This window comes from Panicum hallii, chromosome 7 (genome assembly GCF_002211085.1).
Source record: "Panicum hallii strain FIL2 chromosome 7, PHallii_v3.1, whole genome shotgun sequence".
Taxonomy (NCBI): Eukaryota; Viridiplantae; Streptophyta; class Magnoliopsida; order Poales; family Poaceae; genus Panicum; species Panicum hallii.
Window position 1 is genome coordinate 32291705 of NC_038048.1, and position 19827 is coordinate 32311531.

The 19827-nt window shown below is 46.1% G+C and overlaps 1 long non-coding RNA gene across 1 annotated transcript; it reads left to right on the top strand.

Annotated features, from left to right (window-relative positions):
* Nucleotides 1-580: 580 nt before the first annotated feature.
* On the top strand, nucleotides 581-17982 carry LOC112901563. Its single transcript, XR_003230323.1, has 3 exons — nucleotides 581-787; nucleotides 17765-17816; nucleotides 17904-17982. It is a non-coding gene; the product is annotated as an uncharacterized LOC112901563 (long non-coding RNA).
* Nucleotides 17983-19827: the final 1845 nt, after the last annotated feature.

The window sequence follows — 19827 nt, forward strand, 5'->3', positions numbered from 1 at the left end:
GGATGAGTGCTGAGGTGAGTGAGGATGGGAGGAGGGGGCGGTGGTTTATATAGGCGTGAGGTGCCTCAGGTTCACGAACCTGGACGTCATAAATGACTTTGATGAGCGGCAGTTATTGTGCCTCAGGTTCAACGAACCTGGACGTCATAAATGATTTTGATGAGCGGTAGTTATTATGCATTAATTCTCTGTTTTAGTGCTCTTTACAGCAAAACGTCCTTCTCATCTCAGCACGTCGCACCTGCACGTCACGTCCGGCCGTGCACCGTCCAGCCACGGCTCGGCGAGGCGAGCGAGCGCACGCGCGCGTGTGGTTCACCATTCTCCTCTTACCGGCTTCACAAGTGGTGTACACGAGGTCCACCCTTTAAGTCGGTTAAGATCCTCCTCAATTCCCGGTACGGAATTAAGCTATTGATTCCCTAGCATTTAATAGTAGGGTTTAAATTCTTTTAATGTATTGATTAGAATGAATGGGCCAAGTCCATAACTCCAACATTCTGTAGTTAAGCTGAGATAAGCTGTTAAGAACTAGCGTAGCCTCTGTCAGAACTGGTGTAGTTAGAGATTTATACCGGAGGTTTTCTAGTTTCAACCGCTAATACTAGTAGATTTTTACATGCTGCCGCTCCCCAAGACAGGCACCTCCCCTCCCATCGAGGACCGGTGCTGCCCCGACTCCGACTCCGAGGACTGCCGCGGCGCTGCCCCGACTCTGACTACGAGGACCGGCGCGGCGCTGCCGCGACTCCGACGGCCACTCTCCCATCTTCACCATGGCCCTGAGGTGAGTCCCAGCAAGATCGATTAGGATAGTACCGCTAGCTAGTGGCCATGATCGAAGGGTGCGATAGCTCAGCAGGGCAAATCATTTTGATAGTGAGTTCTGATCCATGGCCACCTAGCAGGCCTTGTCTTCATGCTCTCTATCCTTGATCTCCCCGCCCGCCCCCCCCCCCACCCCACCCCCACCCCCCATTTTTCTTTTCCTTCTGGTGTTGGGTTGGGGGTTTAGCAAGCAGCTGAAATCAGGTTGATTAGGGAATGTTCAATACTACTAGTAGTACGTGCTTAGCATGTCAAATTAGCATTGACACTCCCAGACGCTTGGTGTGGTGGAATTGATAGCGTGTGGTTGATGTAATCATCACTGTAAATTCATGGTAGCAGTCAGTACTTACTACAGTATATATGTGCAGTGCTAATGATCTAAATGTCTAGGATTTTAAGTTGGTGCCCATGTTCATTCAGTAGGCTGTTGTTCAGTCGGTGCTTGCTATACATGTGCAATGCAAATGATTTGAATGACTAGGACTTCTCATTTCAGCTGGTGACAGTGATTTTTGTCCGAATAATTAAGCCACACAAAAAAGGATAGATCAGTGTTAATTTCCTCTTCATTTCAGCTATTTATAATCCAAAGGTAATTCAATGTCCTTTATATACTGACTTAAAGCCTTGGACTAACACTGCCGTTGCCGGTCCCAAGCCCGCGATGAGAAAATGTGGAGGGTTGTGTTAGGTTTGGCGAACCAGTGTAAAAATCAGCCACTCTAATGGAAATGAAACCCATAAGAAATTCGTTGGGGCGTAACCCTCTTAGCGACGCGCTACATCGGAACCCGGGTGTGGTGTTAAATGGGCAAGGGCCGGGTCGTCATCCCCTCAGGGGCGCGTCGTATCGTGATCCGGGTACGATGATAAGTGAGCAAGGGTTGGGTCGTCGCGGCCTCTGTGGCGCGCTACATCTGCGCCCGGGTGTAGTGGAAAATGAGCAAGGGTCTTTGCATTTCTCTCGACGGGTGCGAAGGGTAAGGAAGCTAGCCGAGCCAACTAGGATTCATCTAGATAGTTGGAACGTAGGGTCTCTAGTAGGTAAGTTAAGAGAACTAGTCGATGTAGCAATTACGAGGTGTGTAAATATTCTATTCGTGCAGGAGACTAAATGGAAGGGCCAGAAGGCGAAGGAGGTGGAGGGTTCTGGCTTCAAGCTTTGGTACACGGGGACAACTTCGGGTAGGAATGGTATAGGCATCTTGATCGATAAGAGCCTTAAGGATGGAGTTGTAGATGTTAGGAGGCAAGGCGACCGGATTATCCTAGTGCGGTTGGTTATTGGAGATTTGGTTCTGAATGTGATCAGTGGCTATGCATTTCAGGTAGGTCTTAGTGAGAGCTCCAAGAGTCAGTTCTGGGAAGATCTTGATAGCATGGTTAGTACCGTGCCTATCAGTGAGAAGCTCTTCATAGGAGGAGACCTCAATGGCCATGTGGGCGCGACTAATGTAGGATATGAGCGAGTACACGGGGGTTTCGGGTATGGTAGTAGGAACGAGGGGGGGATGTTTTGAATTTTGCATTGGCCTACGACCTGCTGTTAGCGAATACTCTCTTTAGAAAGAGGGAGTCCCATCTAGTGACCTTCCATAGTGGACAATACTCGAACCAAATCAATTTTATCCTTGCCAGGAGAGAGGATAGACATGCCTGCTTAGATTGTAAGGTGATACCTGGGGAGTGTGTTGTCCCCCAACACAAGCTTGTGGTGGTGGATTTTCATTTTTGGGTACGTACCCACCGGGACAAACGTGCCAAGATTGCGAGAACGAAGTGGTGGAAGCTTAGAGGGGAAGAGGCACAAACGTTTAAGGAGAGGATGCTAGGCGAGGGCCTTGGGAAGAAGGAGCAGATGTAGATGATATGTGGCTAAAGATGGCGACATGTGTTCGGAAGGTGGCCTCAGAAGTGTTTGGTGTGAGTAGGGGAGGCAAGCAGGAAGTGAAAGAGACTTGGTGATGGAATAACGAGGTGCAAAGGGCTATTACGGAGAAGAAGGAGTGTTTCAAACGCCTTCACCTCGACAAGAGCGCAACCAACATCGAGGGCTATAGATTAGCGAAGAGGTCTGCAAAGCGAGCTGTAAGTGTAGTGAAAGGTCAGGCTTTTGATGACCTTTATCAATGGCTAGGTACGAAGAAAGGAGAGAAGGACATTTATAGGATAGCTAGGACCCGCGAGAGGAAGACAAGGGACATAAACCAAATCAAATGCATCAAGGATAGGACAGATCGACTTCTGGTGAAGGATGAGGAGATCAAGGACAGATGGCGAGAATACTTCGACAAGTTGTTTAATGGAGAAAATGAGGGTCCTACCTTCGTGTTGGACCACTCATTTGATGATACCAACAGACGCTTTGTGAGGAGGATTCAGGAGGCAGAGATCGGGGAGGCTTTGAAGAGGATGAAGGGAGGTAAAGCGATGGGCCCCGATGGCATCCCCATTGAGGTGTGGAGATGACTGGGCGAGAGGGCGGTAGTATGGTTAACTAAGCTTTTTAACCTAATTTTCCGGTCAAACAAGATGCCGGAGGAATGGAGGATAAGTATATTAGTACCGATCTTCAAGAACAAGGGAGATGTTCAAAGTTGTATTAACTACCGGGAAATTAAGCTGATGAGCCATACGATGAAGCTTTGGGAGAGGGTTATCGAGCATCGCCTAAAAAGATTGACAAGGGTGACCCAAAACCAGTTTGGGTTCATGCCTGAGAGGTCGACCATGGAGGCGATTTTCTTAGTATGACAGTTGATGGAGAGATATAGAGAGGAGAAGAAGGACTTACACATGGTCTTTATTGATCTAGAAAAGTCGTATGACAAAGTACCGAGAGACGTCATGTGGTGGGCCTTGGAAAAACATAAAGTACCAACTAAGTATATTACCCTCATCAAGGATATGTACAAGGATGCGATGACTTGTGTTCGAACATGTGATGGCGATACCAGTGACTTTCCAATTAAAATAGGGCTACATCAGAGGTCAGCATTGAGCCCTTATCTATTTACTTTGGTGATGGATGAGGTCACAAGGGACATTCAGGGTGATATCCCCTGGTGTATGCTCTTTGCTGATGATGTGGTGCTAGTTGACGAGAGTAGGGCAGGGGTTAATATGAAGTTAGAGCTGTGGAGACACATGCTAGAGTCGAGGGGGTTCAGACTGAGTAGGACCAAGACCGAGTATATGATGTGCGACTTTAGCCCGACTAGGCATGAGGATGGGGACGTTAACCTCGAAGGTCAAGTGGTGGCCAAGAAGTATACTTTCCGTTATCTAGGATCAATGCTTCAGAAAGATGGAGACATTGATGAAGATGTTAGACATAGAATTTCAGCCGGTTGGTTGAAGTGGCGGCAGGCTTCGGGCATCCTCTGTGACAAGAAGGTGCCACAGAGGCTAAAAGGTAAGTTCTATAGGACGGCGATTCGCCCGGCGATGCTATACGGTGCTGAATGTTGGCCTACAAAAAGGCGACATGTCCAGCAACTGAGTGTAGCAGAGATGCGTATGCTGCGTTGGTTCTGCGGGCATACAAGAAGGGATAGAGTCCGGAACGAAGAGATTTGAGATAGGGTAGGGGTGGCACCTATCGAGGAGAAGGTGATTCAACATCGGTTGAGATGGTTTGGACATGTACAACGGAGGCCTCCGAGGCGCCGGTGTGTAGTTGTAAGCATCTAGACCCTCAAGGTATGTTTCGGTGATTAATGACAACCATTATTGTGACTAATGAGTTTGTGCAGCTTTATAGATCATTATCGCTCATTTGGTTATATGTCAAAAGAGACCCCTAATTTTCATTATTCAAAAAGGCGATCTCGGCATTCAACTCAATAATATGTCAAGACTAAGTATCTTTCTAGTCCTAAGTGTCATAAGGTTGAGCAGGACACTTAGATTAGTATAGGTTTTATAGTTTTGTAGTGATCGCACTAGTAAGAGGGGTTTAGGCTTAGTAACTTGAGCATGGACATGGTCATTTGAAAATGGATGCACACAATGGTCACTCAGATTTCTAGAAGCTCAAATAAGTGGTTCTTAACTTATATCTCAAGAAATATTTGGATTTCATTCAAGACTCAAGTCAGAAAAGGCAAAATCAGAAAAATCCTTATCACCGGATTAACCGACGCCTCAAGTTTTCTATACGTCGGTTAAACATGGTCTACAGGTCAGGACAAGTCAATACACCGGTTAAACCGACGTTATTTGAAATTGGACGTCGGTGCAGTTGTCCAGAGACTCGGTTTTCAGTTGATCAGTGGACAACTACACTCACCGGTTAAACCGACACTATTTGAAATTGGACGTCGGTGCAGTTGTCCAGTGACTTGGTATTTCAGTTGATCAATGGATGACTACACTCACCGGTTAAACCGATGCAACGACGGTTAATCTGCCCAAGCCGTAACGGCTAGTTTTCAGAAGAGTCAGTTTACATTCACCGGTTAAACCGACGATGACTATTGAAGGGACGTCGGATTAACCGGCGCTACGCAGTTTTTCTGGCAGCTTTTTCTCCAACGGCTCTATTCGTGTGAGCTGCCCATATATACCCCTCCAATGGGTCATTCTACTACTCTTGACACCAGGCAACACCCAAACACACATACTATAGTCAAGAGCCACCTTGAGCTTCAACATTTCATATACTTGTTCTTTCAATCATTCAAGAAGCAAGATTAAGGACTTGAGTAGAGAGAAGCTTGTGTGCATCCATTCTTGGTGATTGGTTCCTGCTCAAGTGAAGGCCTTAGCTTGTTACTCTTGGTGATTGGCATCACCTAGGCGATCTTGGTGATCGAGGTGATTCTCGCGGAGCTTGCCAAGAATTGTGGAAGCCCGGAGAAGAGATTTGTACGTGGCTTGATCTCCACCACACCGGGATGGTGAACGGAGACTCTTAGTGAGCGCCCTCGTCTTGGTGACTTGGGAGGTGACAATACTCTTTGTGAGTGTCACAACGTGGATTAGGGGTGTGTGCCAACACATCGACACCACGGGAAAAATCCGGTTGTCCCTTGTCCACTTTACTTTCTCAAGCATTATCTTTCATGCAATTCATTCATGTGCTTGATTTAGGGATCACTAGTTAGCTCTACCTTACTAGGCTTTATCTCCTTTCATCTTATCTAGCTTGTGTAAGTTGTTTAGTTATCCGGTTGGTGAATTGGTGCCTTTCTAGCTTTTTGCATAGGTTAAGTTTGCTTTATCTTGTTTTAGAAATTGAAAAACGACCAATTCACCCCCCCTCTTGGTCCATCGATCCTTTCAATTGGTATCAGAGCCTCGTTGCTCATTTGGATCATTAGGCTTCACCGCCTAGAGCTATGGCCAAGATGGGTGGTTCGCCGCCTCACTTCGAGGGCAAGAACTTTGCCTATTGGAAAGTTCGCATGGCCGCATACCTTGATGCGATTGCCCCCGAAGTATGGTTGGCAACTAAAGTCGGGTTCACCGGAGATCCCACCCCCGACCAATTAAAATGGAATGCTAGAGCTAGAAATGCAATTTTCGAAGCTATTAGTGAGGAGGTGTTTGCTAGAGTTAATGGCATGGACCTAGCAAGTGATATTTGGAAGGAGCTCATTGAGATTCATGAAGGTTCCACCAAAGTACGTGAGCAAAAATATCACTTGTTTAGAGCTAAGTATGATTCCTTCAAAATGCTAGCTCATGAAAATTGCAATGATATGTATTCTCGCTTGAATGTCATTGTCAAGGACATTAATGCACTTGAAATATCCAAAATTGACAGTGCATCCATCAACCGCAAGATCCTCATGCTCCTCCCGAAGCCCAAGTATAACATTATCAATGCTATGCTTCAAAAGGAGGATCTCGCCACAATGGAAGTAGGAGAACTTGTGGGCGAAATTCGCGCTCATGAAATGAGCATTCTTGGTATGACTGAAGAGCCAACATCAAGCAAGTCAATTGCTCTAAAGACCAAGACAAACAAATCCCGCAAGCTCAAAATGGTCAAACAAGACTCAAGCTCAAGCAATGAAGAAGATGATCATCATGAGAGCTCATCCGATGTTGAAGATGATGGAGAACTTGCTCTCATGATGAGAAAGTTCACACGCTTGAATGAGAAGATCAAGAAGAAGGGCTTCAACTTTGACTCCAAGAAGGGAATGTTCCGGCCAATGGATGTCAAGAACAAGATTTGCTACAATTGTGGCGAAAAAGGACACATCCGTCCAAATTGCCCCAAGCCAGACAAAAGAAGCAAGGACAACAAGAGTAAGCATCGCCATGATTCAAGCGATGATGAAGAAGAGGAGAGGAAGAACAAAAACAAGAGATTTGGGAAGAAGAAGACCCATGACAAGAAGACCAAGCTCTTCCCAAAGAAGAAAGGGCATACCAAGAAAAGTTTCTTGGTGGAGAAACAAGAGTGGGTGACCGATGTCTCATCAAGCGAAGACTCAAGTGATGAAGAAGACATTGTCACCATCGCCCTCACCAATGAAGAACCATCTCTACCTCCGCCTCCTATGTGCCTCATGGCAAAAGGTAACACCAAGGTATGTGAGGTAGATAGTGAAGATGATAGTGATGAAGAGCTTGATCCAAATGAATTTACTAACCTCATCAATGAGTATACATCCGTCATCAAGAGGGAAAAGGGCAAAGTTAAAATTCTTGAGAGCACTCATGCCAAGTTAGAGCTTGCCCACTCCGACTTACTTAGTAAGTACAATGACTTGCTCAAAAAGCACAATGAGTCACTTGTACTTGCTAAGCAAGTTGAAGAGAGCCACAAAAAGCTCAAACAAGAGCATAGGGAGTTGGCTCACAAGTATCAAGAACTTGAATTTGCTTATGAAGTAATTGACCCAAGTCTTGAGAAAGTTGTTCATGAAAAAGTCAATGCTTCTACTTCATGTGATGACCTACTCATTGATGCATATGCCACTAATGTTGTGCCCAAGCTTGCCTCTTCTAGGTAAAAGGAATTGATGGATCAAGTGGCAAGTCTCAAGAGTAGTGTGGAGAAACTCTCAAGGGGAGAATACATCCACAAGGAGATTCTCTTCAACAATGCCCGTGACTATGGTAAGAGAGGTCTTGGTTCATTTTCAGAGCCAAACATGGCTACAACTCCTTCTCCGGAGATCAAGACAAGCTTCATCAAGGAAGTTGGCTCATATTGCCAACATTGCCAAGTCACCGGGCACCACACTAGGGAGTGCACTTTACCATCACGTCCTCTTCCCAAATTACCCAAGAATTACTCATCAATGTTCCAAAATAATCATTTTCTCTTAAGTAAAGTGAAGGGCAAGGTGAAGACCAAGTTCATTGGCAAAATTGCTAAGGAGTCGAAGAAGAATCTCCCCAAGCAACTTTGGGTCCCAAAAGCTCTTGTCACACATGTGCAAGGCCCAAAGCTTGTTTGGGTTCCGAAAACTCAAAAATAAATTCTTATGTGTGTAGGTGAACTACAAAGCCGGTGGAAAACATTGGGTACTTGATAGCGGTTGCTCTCAACACATGACCGGCAATGTTAGCATGTTCACCTCACTTGAAGACCCCGGCGATCATGAACATGTCACCTATGGTGATAACTCAAAGGGGAAAGTCTTAGGTTTGGGTAGAATTGCAATTTCAAAAGATTTATCCATTTCAAATGTTTTGTTTGTAGAAGCACTTAGTTTTAATCTCATCTCTATTGCACAACTATGTGATCTTGGACTAACGTGTGCCTTTGACAAGAATGGTGTTGTAGTGACTCATGAAAAAGACAAGTCATTGGTATTCACGGGGTTTAGTCATGGCAATATCTATTTGGTGGATTTCTCTTCAAAGCAAACAAGCACCATGACTTGCCTCTTCACCAAGTCGTCTCTTGGGTGGCTTTGGCATAGAAGAATTGCTCATATTGGCATGAGCAACCTCAAGAAAGCCCACAAGAGAGGGATGATCACCGGCATAAACGATGTCACTTTTGACAAGAACAAGCTATGCAAAGCATGTCAAGCCGGGAAGCAAGTTGCAACTCATCATCCTATCAAGACGATGTTGTCTACCTCCAAGCCGCTCGAGCTACTACACATGGATCTCTTTGGTCCAACTTCATACAAGAGCATTGGTGGTAACCTCTATTGCCTAGTAATCGTTGATGATTTTTCACGTTACACTTGGGTCATGTTTCTAGGCGATAAGGGTGAAACTCCGGAAATCTTCAAGTCATTTGCAAGAAAAGCTCAAAGGGAATATAATTCCCCAATCGTGAAGATTCGGAGTGACAACGGCACCGAGTTCAAAAATATGAAGATTGAAGAATGGTGCGATGAAGAAGGAGTCAAACATGAGTTTTCCGCCACCTACACGCCTCAACAAAATGGAGTGGTGGAAAGAAAGAACAAGACACTCATCACCCTAGCAAGAGCAATGTTGGATGATTATGGCACGTCCGAGAAGTTCTGGGCGGAAGCAATCAACACGGCGTGTCATGCATCCAACCGTGTGTATCCTCACCGACTCCTCAAGAAAACTCCATATGAGCTCATCACCGGGAAGAAACCAAATATATCATACTTTCGGGTCTTTGGTTGCAAATGCTTCATTTATAAGAAGAAAAGGCTCGGTAAGTTTGAAAGTAGATGTGATGAAGGTTTCTTTCTTGGTTATGCATCAAACTCCAAAGCATATAGAGTATTCAATCAAACCTCCGGGTTAGTTGAAGAAACATGTGATGTGGAGTTTGATGAATCTAATGGCTCCCAAGAGGAGTTTGTTGGCTATGAAAATGTAGGGGATGAAGAGATTGAAGAAGCCTTAAAGAAAATGTCCATTGGGGATATCAAGCCGGAGGAGGTACATGAAGACAATGATCAAGGGGGAGGAACTTCCTCATCTTTGCCAAACACCTCCACGGCACCCCAAGTGAACGAAGATCAAGATAAAGTTGATCCACTACCTCAAGAAAATGTGTCAACGCCAACACCCCAAGTCCAAGAACAAGAAGAGCAAAATGTTCCACCACAAGCACAAGTCACTCATGATCCACCCCAACAAGCATCCGCGCAAATACCGCTAGTGAAGCATGGTCGCATCTCCAAGAATCATCCAATCGGTCAAATCATTGGTAGTCCTTCCAAAGGAGTAAGAACTCGTTCTAAGCATGCTTCATTTTGCGAACATCACTCGTTTGTTTCTTGTATTGAACCCACTAGCATAGAGGAAGCACTTGAGGACTCAGATTGGGTGATGGCCATGCAAGAAGAGTTGAATAATTTCACCCGCAATGAAGTATGGGTCCTCGAAGCTCCTCCGAAAGACAAAAACATCATCGGCACAAAGTGGGTCTTTCGAAACAAGCAAGATGAACATGGGGTGGTGGTACGCAACAAAGCAAGACTTGTGGCAAAAGGGTTTTCTCAAGTCGAAGGTTTGGATTTTGGTGAAACTTTTGCTCCGGTCGCAAGACTTGAAGCTATACGCATTCTTCTTACTTACTCTTCATATCATAATATCAAGTTATATCAAATGGATGTGAAAAGTGCTTTCTTAAATGGCTTTATTAACGAACTTGTTTATGTTGAGCAACCTCCCGGGTTTGTAGATCCGAGGAATCCTAACCATATTTATAGGTTGCACAAGGCACTCTATGGACTCAAACAAGCACCAAGGGCTTGGTATGAGAGGCTTCGTGACTTCCTAATCATGCAAGGTTTCAAGATCGGGAGGGTGGACACCACTTTGTTCACAAAAGACGTCAACGGGGACCTTTTCATTTGTCAAATTTATGTTGACGATATTATCTTTGGCTCAACTAATGATTTACTAAGCCATGAGTTTGCTACCATGATGTCTAGGGAATTCGAGATGTCCATGATTGGTGAATTGACTTTCTTCCTTGGTTTTCAAGTCAAACAAATGAAGGAAGGGACATTCATCTATCAAGAAAAATATACTAGAGATATCTTGAAGAAGTTCAAGATGGATGAATGTAAGCCAATTAAGACTCCTATGGCTACAAATGGGCATCTCGACTTGGATGTGGACGGTAAACCTGTTGATCAATCCCTCTATCGTTCAATGATAGGGTCTTTGCTTTACCTTACCGCATCTAGGCCCGATATAATGTTTAGCGTGTGCTTGTGTGCCCGTTTTCAAGCTAACCCTAACGAATCACATCTTTCGGCTGTGAATAGAATCCTTCGGTATCTCAAGCACACCCCTAGCATAGTCTTGTGGTACCCCAAAGGCGCTAGCTTAGATCTCTTGGGATACTCGGATTCGGATTTTGCCGGAAGCCGTGTCGATCGCAAGAGTACCTCCGGGGGTTGTCACTTGCTTGGGCGTTCTCTAGTTTCTTGGTCGAGTAAGAAGCAAAATTTCGTGGCTTTGTCCACCGCGGAAGCGGAATATATAGCAGCCGGTGCATGTTGTGCCCAAATTCCTATATATGAAGCAAACCTTTTGGACTTTGGTGTGAAACTAGAAGAATACCACTCCTTTGTGACAATGAAAGTGCCGTAAAAATTGCCAAGAATCCGGTTCAACACTCTCGCACAAAGCACATTGATATTCGCCATCACTTTTGCGTGATCACGAAGCCAAGGGGGACATTTCCCTTCAAGGTGTGAGATCCGAGGAGCAATTGGCGGATATTTTCACAAAACCTTTAGACGAGAGTACCTTTGTTAGGGCTAAGAAATGAGCTTAATGTATTAGATGCGGCAAACGTCATGTAAGTTGCCATGTCATATAGAAAATGCATACATATAGAACTTGTCTAACCATGGTAAGATAGTGATGAGCAAGGTTTTAGCTAGAGGTGGTGGCCACTTTTTTCCTCTAGGCTTGTAGAAAAGCTCATCATGATGAAGCTTCCGTGGGATCAAACTTGACAAGTAGATTTTAAATTCTCGCTATGCATTTTTGTCATATAGTTGTGCACTTCATGTTTACCTTTCCTTCGCATGTGGTTGTAGTTTGCATTATCATTGCATGCGTAAGGGTCACAAAGGAGATCACTTGATGAAAATGAGACTTGTTTTACGTGCAAGATCTTAATTCATGAGAAGTGAAAAGAGTAAAGTGTTAGGTGCGTTATTGCCTAGTGAGCAATGTCATGGTGAGTTTGAAGCCTTCCTCCTTCAATATTCCTATGACATGGCTCATACATTTTAATTTGGCGCTTTGTCTCTCTTGCGACTTATCCTTGATTTTGAAAAGAAAAACTATTTAAGTTATTAAGCTATTCTAATTACTTTGAGGGGTAAAGTCGCCTATGCAAGTCATTAACTTGAGTTTAGTTGAATCTTATAGTTCATTGGACTTAGCATAGAAAAGTGAGCTGAGAGGGTTTTTGGGTTCACCGGTTAAACCGACGTTCAATGGATCTATACCCATCGGTTTAACCGGCGATACTAAGTGTCAGCCTCAGCTCAGTCATTTCAGACGTTCAACCGGTGTATACAAAGTTTGCATCATCGGATCAACCGGTGAACATAACATGCTTCCGACCTGAAAATCAACTGATATTTGCATCGTTCAACCGACGAGTTCACTTTTCAGATCATCGGTTCAACCGGCGTACTGATGCAGATTTGGCAGAGTTTCTGGTAAACTACACCGACGCAATCAACCGGTGTTCAAAACCTAAGCGTCGGATCAACCGGCGATAAGAAAAACTGCGGGGGCCACATGTCATATTTCTCTCTTGACCGGTCACGACTTCTCACTCCCGCTCGTGTTTTGCTCGTCCCTCGTCTTCGCCCTCGCTCCCGTCACCGCCGCCGTCGTCCGCCGCCATCACCGTCCACCGCCGTCGCCATCCACCGCTGCTCGCCGTCCGCTCATCGCCGCCCGCCGCATTCCCGCGCCGCCGCCGTCACCTGCCGCCCGCGCACACGCACACCGCCCCGCACGCTTGCGCCCGTGTGCCACCGCGCCGTCGCCACCACCACAGCGCCGCCCAAGCTCCACCGTCCCATTGCCAGTGCAATCCACGCCGTCGCTTGCACGACCTGCACCTCCACCGTGCCACTGCCCGCGCATTGCACCACATACACGCATACACGCCTCGCACGCCACGTGTTCGGCATTTTGCTCGAACCATCGCGCTAGCCCTCGCTCACCGCTCCGCTTTCTTGATTCCGTTGCTTGTCGAGATGGGTCGTGACAAGAGGAAGGGGAAGGAGATAGTGGTCGAGGAGCCCGCTCGCAAGCGGACTCGCGCAGCGAGAGAGGCCGAGAGGGCGAGATGGTGGCTAAGGCCGCCGAGGAGCAGGCGTCAGGCCGTGCTCGTCCGTTCGCTATCAGGGACACGCCAGCCAGGGGCAGAGGCAGAGGCAGAGGGATGGGCCGAGTCAGAGGTGCCAGGGCCACCAGAGCCACAGCCGCAGCAGCAGCAGAGTCAGAGCAGTCACCTTCAGCGGCAGAGTCTGATTCAGATTCAGAGATAGGGCAGTCTGAGCAGTCTCAGGGGCAGGATACACAGCAGTCACCAGCTCTACGACGTTCTGGCCGCACCCGGCAGACGTCCCCGTAGAGGACACTTCACCAGCGACCGAGCGTCGCACTGGACCGAGGACACGAGGAGGTCACCAGCCCCAGGAGCCTCGCAGGTCCACAGCAGCAGCTGCAGCAGCTCGTCGAGCCGAGGCCCTAGCGGCCGAGCGCGCAGTGTTCCGCATGGACACTGTCGTGCGTCTGGAGCCAGGTGTGCTGCTCCAGAACTTGACCAAGGCCAATGCGGCGAAGGTCAAGAGGCTCAGGTGGAGTGTACAGGAGGAGGAGTGGTTCCCGGTGACACGAGACAGCAGGGTTGATCGCAGATTCTGAACGCTCCTTCAGGCCAGTTTCTACGAGACCTATCAGAGGCGAGGCCACAGGATCTTTCCTCACAGAGTACTAGACTGGGTTTCACTGAGGACAGCTGCAGGGGGAGCCGATGTCAGGGAACACTTTGATCACTTCAGGGGTCTGCCCAGGTTGCTCTCGATTGAGAGGAACAGATACATTGAGGATTGGGTCAGGGTTTTCTATGCCACAGCTTGGATAGCCCCAGAGCGCAGAGCTGTTCACTTCATGTTTGGGGGGCAGGTGTTTGGTTTGTCCAGAGCGACTCTCGCTGGGATTCTTGGAGTTGACCTTGTTGACGTCTCCCTGCACGAGATGGTATATGGTGATGCAGATCCACCGCGCAGAGCCATGATTGGCGGAATTGCACCTTCTCACGAGGCAATCTCACAGTGCTTCCGCCAGCCCTTTCCAGCCTCCTACGCCAGAGTCCCCAGCCTGCTGACCCCGAAGCATATGCTGTTCACATGGCACTCCGGAGGACGTTACTCCCGAGGAGTGGCTACCCAGAGGGGTTCACAGGTCTGCAGCAGCTACTACTTCTTCACATACTCACTCATGAGCCTTTTGACATAGTTGATTTTATCTTGGCTGAGATTGAGGATGTTATCACTGATGGGATGGGGGTCGTGCGTCAGTTTCCATATGCTCACTGGATCAGTTTTATCTGCTCTATGATTGTGCCAGCTGAGTCACCGGTCAGTGCTGTATACCGGCAGGACGAGGTCCCCTGGTTTCCAGTTTACCGACCGACAGCACCCTCAGACAGGAGGAGAGGGAGACAGGCAGATCGTGCTGCCATGGCACGGCTGTCACCTGAGGTTCAGGCCCGTGTTGCCCAGGAGGACGAGGCACTGCTAGCCGCAGAGGCACAGCTTCCCGGAGGAGATGATGAGATTCATTGGTCAGACTTAGAGTCAGACTCCTCCGAGGATGAGGAGTACTTCCCTGCACCTGCTCCAGCGAGTCATGATCACGAGGCAGGAGGTTCCGGAGAGCCAGCTCCAGTGTCAGCTGCTGCAGCTACCACAGTTTCCGAGTCTCAGGTGTCTCAGCCGTCTGAGCTCACCGCACTTTTGCAGCAGCTGGTCACACAGCAGAGGGAGGATCGCCGTGCTCAGGAGGAGGCCAGGAGAGCCTACGAGGCCCAGCTTGCAGAGATTCAGAGGGAGGCCGCCTGAGAGCGAGCTGCTACAGAGGAGCGTTTTGTCGGCCTTATTGACCGAGTATCTCAGAGGACAGACGCTCAGTTTCAGCAGATGCAGCAGGGCATGATGGCGATGTTCGGGATGATTTCACAGCTATATTCTCACACCGGACTCGCCCCACAGCAGCCAGGACAGACAGGCCTTCAGAGTGCTGGAGCACCACCACTTGCAGTTACACCAGCTCCAGCCTCCACTGCTCCAGCCTCTTCCGCGACCCGGAGATCATGTTCTCATTGTCAGCATTACTTGGGTCTGCGAGTCGTCCTCTCTTCTCTCCACTGCCTGCGACCTCACTCTTCCAGGAGTCACCTTCTGCAGTGCAGTCAGTTGGCCTCCCCGTCGTACCACAGCCACTACCTTCAGGGGGAGGCGGAGAGGTGTCCTTAGTTCAGCAGTCGTCACAGCCGGCAGCATCAGCTCTTACTACTTCAGATGTTGACACATCTTCTGCTGAGCCGGCTACTACCTCCACGGATCCTCTCCCCGGCAGTGCTAGCACCAGAGCCTCGACGACAGCTACACCTCCAGTCAGCTCAGCACCTGCCGGCAGCTCAGATCAGCAGCTCCCTTCCGTCACCGAGGATCCTCCGTCTGACGACGACGATGATGATGACCCGGATCGCTTCCTCGCCGTCCCTCGTCAGCCAGATCAGTAGCTATCCTTTTTGTGCTTTGATGCCAAAGGGGGAGAGGGAGTGAGAGTCAGGGGGAGGGTAGCACTAGAGAGAGCTCGTGATCAGGACCTTTGATGTTTCTTATTGTATTATATTTGGTGTTAGTTTATGGATATGTACATTTGTCATTTGAGCATGCTGAGCTTTTGAGACATATCTATGGATTTCGTTTGAGCCATTGAGTTCTTTGATTCTCGCTTTTCGAGTTTGCTTGTGTTTATTCGTGCCTTATCTTTCTCGCTCTCTCGTTATCTATGTTTATGTTGTCATCAATCACCAAAAAGGGGGAGATTGTAAGCATCTAGGCCCTCAAGGTATGTTTCGGTGATTAATGACAACCATTATTGTGACTAATGAGTTTGTGCAGCTTTATAGATCATTATCGCTCATTTGGTTATATGTCAAAAGAGGCCCCTAATTTTCATTATTCAAAAAGGCGATCTCGGCATTCAACTCAATAATATGTCAAGACTAAGTATCTTTCTAGTCCTAAGTGTCATAAGGTTGAGCAGGACACTTAGGTTAGTATAGGTTTTATAGTTTTGTAGTGATCGCACTATTAAGAGGGGTTTAGGCTTAGTAACTTGAGCATGGACATGGTCATTTGAAAATGGATACACACAATGGTCACTCAGGTTTCTAGAAGCTCAAATAAGTGGTTCTTAACTTTTATCTCAAGAAATATTTGGATTTCATTCAAGACTCAAGTCAGAAAAGGCAAAATTAGAAAAATCCTTATCACCGGATTAACCGACGCCTCAAGTTTTCTATACGTCGGTTAAACATGGTCTACAGGTCAGGACAAGTCAATACACCGGTTAAACCGACGTTATTTGAAATTGGACGTCGGTGCAGTTGTCCAGAGACTCGGTTTTCAGTTGATCAGTGGACAACTACACTCACCGGTTAAACCGACGCTATTTGAAATTGGACGTCGGTGCAGTTGTCCAGTGACTTGGTATTTCAGTTGATCAATGGATGACTACACTCACCGGTTAAACCGATGCAACGACGGTTAATCTGCCCAAGCCGTAACGGCTAGTTTTCAGAAGAGGCAGTTTACATTCACCGGTTAAACCGACGATGACTATTGGAGGGACGTCGGATTAACCGGCGCTACGCAGTTTTTCTGGCAGCTTTTTCTCCAACGGCTCTATTCGTGTGAGCTGCCCATATATACCCCTCCAATGGGTCATTCTACTACTCTTGACACCAGGCAACACCCAAACACACATACTATAGTCAAGAGCCACCTTGAGCTTCAACATTTCATACACTTGTTCTTTCAATCATTCAAGAAGCAAGATTAAGGACTTGAGTAGAGAGAAACTTGTGTGCATCCATTCTTGGTGATTGGTTCCTGCTCAAGTGAAAGACTTAGCTTGTTACTCTTGGTGATTGGCATCACCTAGGCGATCTTGGTGATCGAGGTGATTCTCGCGGAGCTTGCCAAGAATTGTGGAAGCCCGGAGAAGAGATTTGTACGTGGCTTGATCTCCACCACACCGGGATGGTGAACGGAGACTCTTAGTGAGCGCCCTCGTCTTGGTGACTTGGGAGGTGACAATACTCTTTGTGAGTGTCACAACGTGGATTAGGGGTGTGTGCCAACACATCGACACCACGAGAAAAATCCGGTTGTCCCTTGTCCACTTTACTTTCTCAAGCATTATCTTTCATGCAATTCATTCATGTGCTTGATTTAGGGATCACTAGTTAGCTCTACCTTGCTAGGCTTTATCTCCTTTCATCTTATCTAGCTTGTGTAAGTTGTTTAGTTATCCGGTTGGTGAATTGGTGCCTTTCTAGCTTTTTGCATAGGTTAAGGTTGCTTTATCTTGTTTTAGAAATTGAAAAAGGCCCAATTCACCCCCCCTCTTGGTCCATCGATCCTTTCAGTAGTGGAATTTTAAAGCGGGGCGATAATGTAAAGAGAGGTAGAGGTAGACCTAGACTAACTTGGGACGAGACGGTTAAGAGAGATCTTAAGGAGTGGAATATCGCTAAAGAATTAGCTATGGATAGGAGCGCTTGGAGATTAGCAATTAACGTACCTGAACCGTGACCTTTGTTACTTTTTGTTTAACCCCTAACTCTTCCTTTAGCTTGTGCCCTTTCTGTGTTTTTATTTTTGTTTTCTGTGGGTTTCATCTCTAGTCTACCCCAATTTGCTTGGGACAAAAGGCTAAGTTATTGTTGTTGTTGTTGTTAAAGCCTTGGACTACGATCATGAGGACTACCAAGAATTGATAGATATAATCCATAGGTAATTCAAAGTCCTTTATATACTGACTTAAAGCATTATACTGCAATGTTTGATTAAAAATTTTTATAGTTACTTTTTTATATTCAGAGCTTATACCAAATACGTTAGGAAAGGTGGGCTGCATGACAAACAAAAGAAACAAATGACTGTCCGTACACATTTTCCGGTAAATGTTCACTTATATAAGCTTGTGATTTTAAGTGATCAATGCTACTGTGTGATAATTATGTAACATTTTTTTTAGTGCCACAAGAAACCCCCTAACACAGTGGTATGCGGGTACTACGTTTGCCATTACATGAGGAAATTTGTGGAAGATCCCGCTTTTGAATCTAAGATTTTTCACTATAACCTATCCTGTCTTTTCAGTTCTGTTATGCTAATCTAAGAAAAAAATGCAAGTACAGTCAGGACCATGTATGGACTAGTAGCAAATACCTGCAATAGTTGAGGAATTGTGTATGCTCTGTACAGCTAGGACTATATAATGCTTGTAACATTATTTTGCAGCACCTCGGGCAATTCCTTTTTCATTTGTGTATGCATTTGGATTGTACAGAAAATATAACTATGGATTCGTTGCTAGTCAATTTGAGTTCTAGCACTGTCAATGGCCAGCCATGTTTTGATTTAGAGGTTGTATCAATTTGGATAATATAATTGACCTTCTTTGCTCAATTTGGAGAAACTGGGGAATATTGCTTCAATAGGTACAACCAGGGCTACCTGTGAGGCCTTTTTGGCTTTCAAAGAAGCATCTGCTAACTATGATGCTCTATTTTACTTGTCATTTCACATGTTTGCCCATTTTTTCCATGTTGTACCTAACTGCTAGCTCAATGATTGAATAATTAAAATCTATTTGCATGTTCATTCACAGTGCGAGACCCGTCAAAATCAGAGGCGAGCTGTACTTCTTCCTAATGAGTCAGGTCACCAACAAAACTGGCGAGTTTTATGATAGTAGCTGAACATGATTTATTTTGGGTAGAAACTTGCTGTAACTTAAATGAGCAAATAGAACTTCTGTAACTTTCTGAAATCTATCTGATTGTGCCTTAATGTATTGTGCATGTGAACTGTGGTTATGTGTTTGTGTTGTATGTGTGCCAAATTAATTCGTATGTGTGAGGCAATTTGGAATAGAGCCTAGACTTTGTACTGGCGGTTGTTGACAAGAACTCACTGTGAAGAGAGTGTTATAGGGCAGGCATAAAACTATTTTTACTGGAGGTTCATGTTGCAAACCTCAGGAATAGATGGTATGTAACGGAGGTTCCTGCCTGTAACCTCAGGTATTGATACTATTTTTACTGGAGGTTCTTTACAATAACCGCCAATAATAATGACTTATCTCCGGCGGTTCCAGAACCGACAGAGCTAATCAACATTTCTATAGTCACATGCGTATTGGCGGTTTCAAAACCTCCATTAAAAAGCCTTTTGTAGTGGTGTTTTGGGCTAGTCAAGGTCAGGCCACCTGCCTGACGTAAAAGGTCGGTCTCCGAATTCCCTAGTCGTCCACCATGGACCAATGCAATGACTACAAAACTGCTACAATAAAAATACCTCCTTTTATCGGATGGCTGGAGATGCTGCTGTCTTTATGTGGATTGGATAATTTCAAGTATTTGATTCCTGCGGACGTCCAAAAAGTTATCATCTTCTATGTACTGTTAATAACTTAGCATTCACGCTCCCAGACTGGCGGACCATGACATCCGTTGTCATCTGTGGAGAAATACGCATGGAAGGTCTCTGGCAAGCCGTATCTGAAGTGACAAGGTCCGTGTGGTTTTGACTGTCTCCAATGGTGCCCTCTAAACTGTTCTCTACCTTATATATAGAGAAGATTCCGTTCTCCATTGCTCCAGCAGCGTTCTCTAAATGGTCCTCTAAAATAGAGAACGCTACAGATTTCCTCTGTATATAGAGATTCTCTCTCCTCTTTTCTATTTTTTCTTTACGTTTTAAACACTGAATTAAATAAAAATAAAATATGTCCATAGCA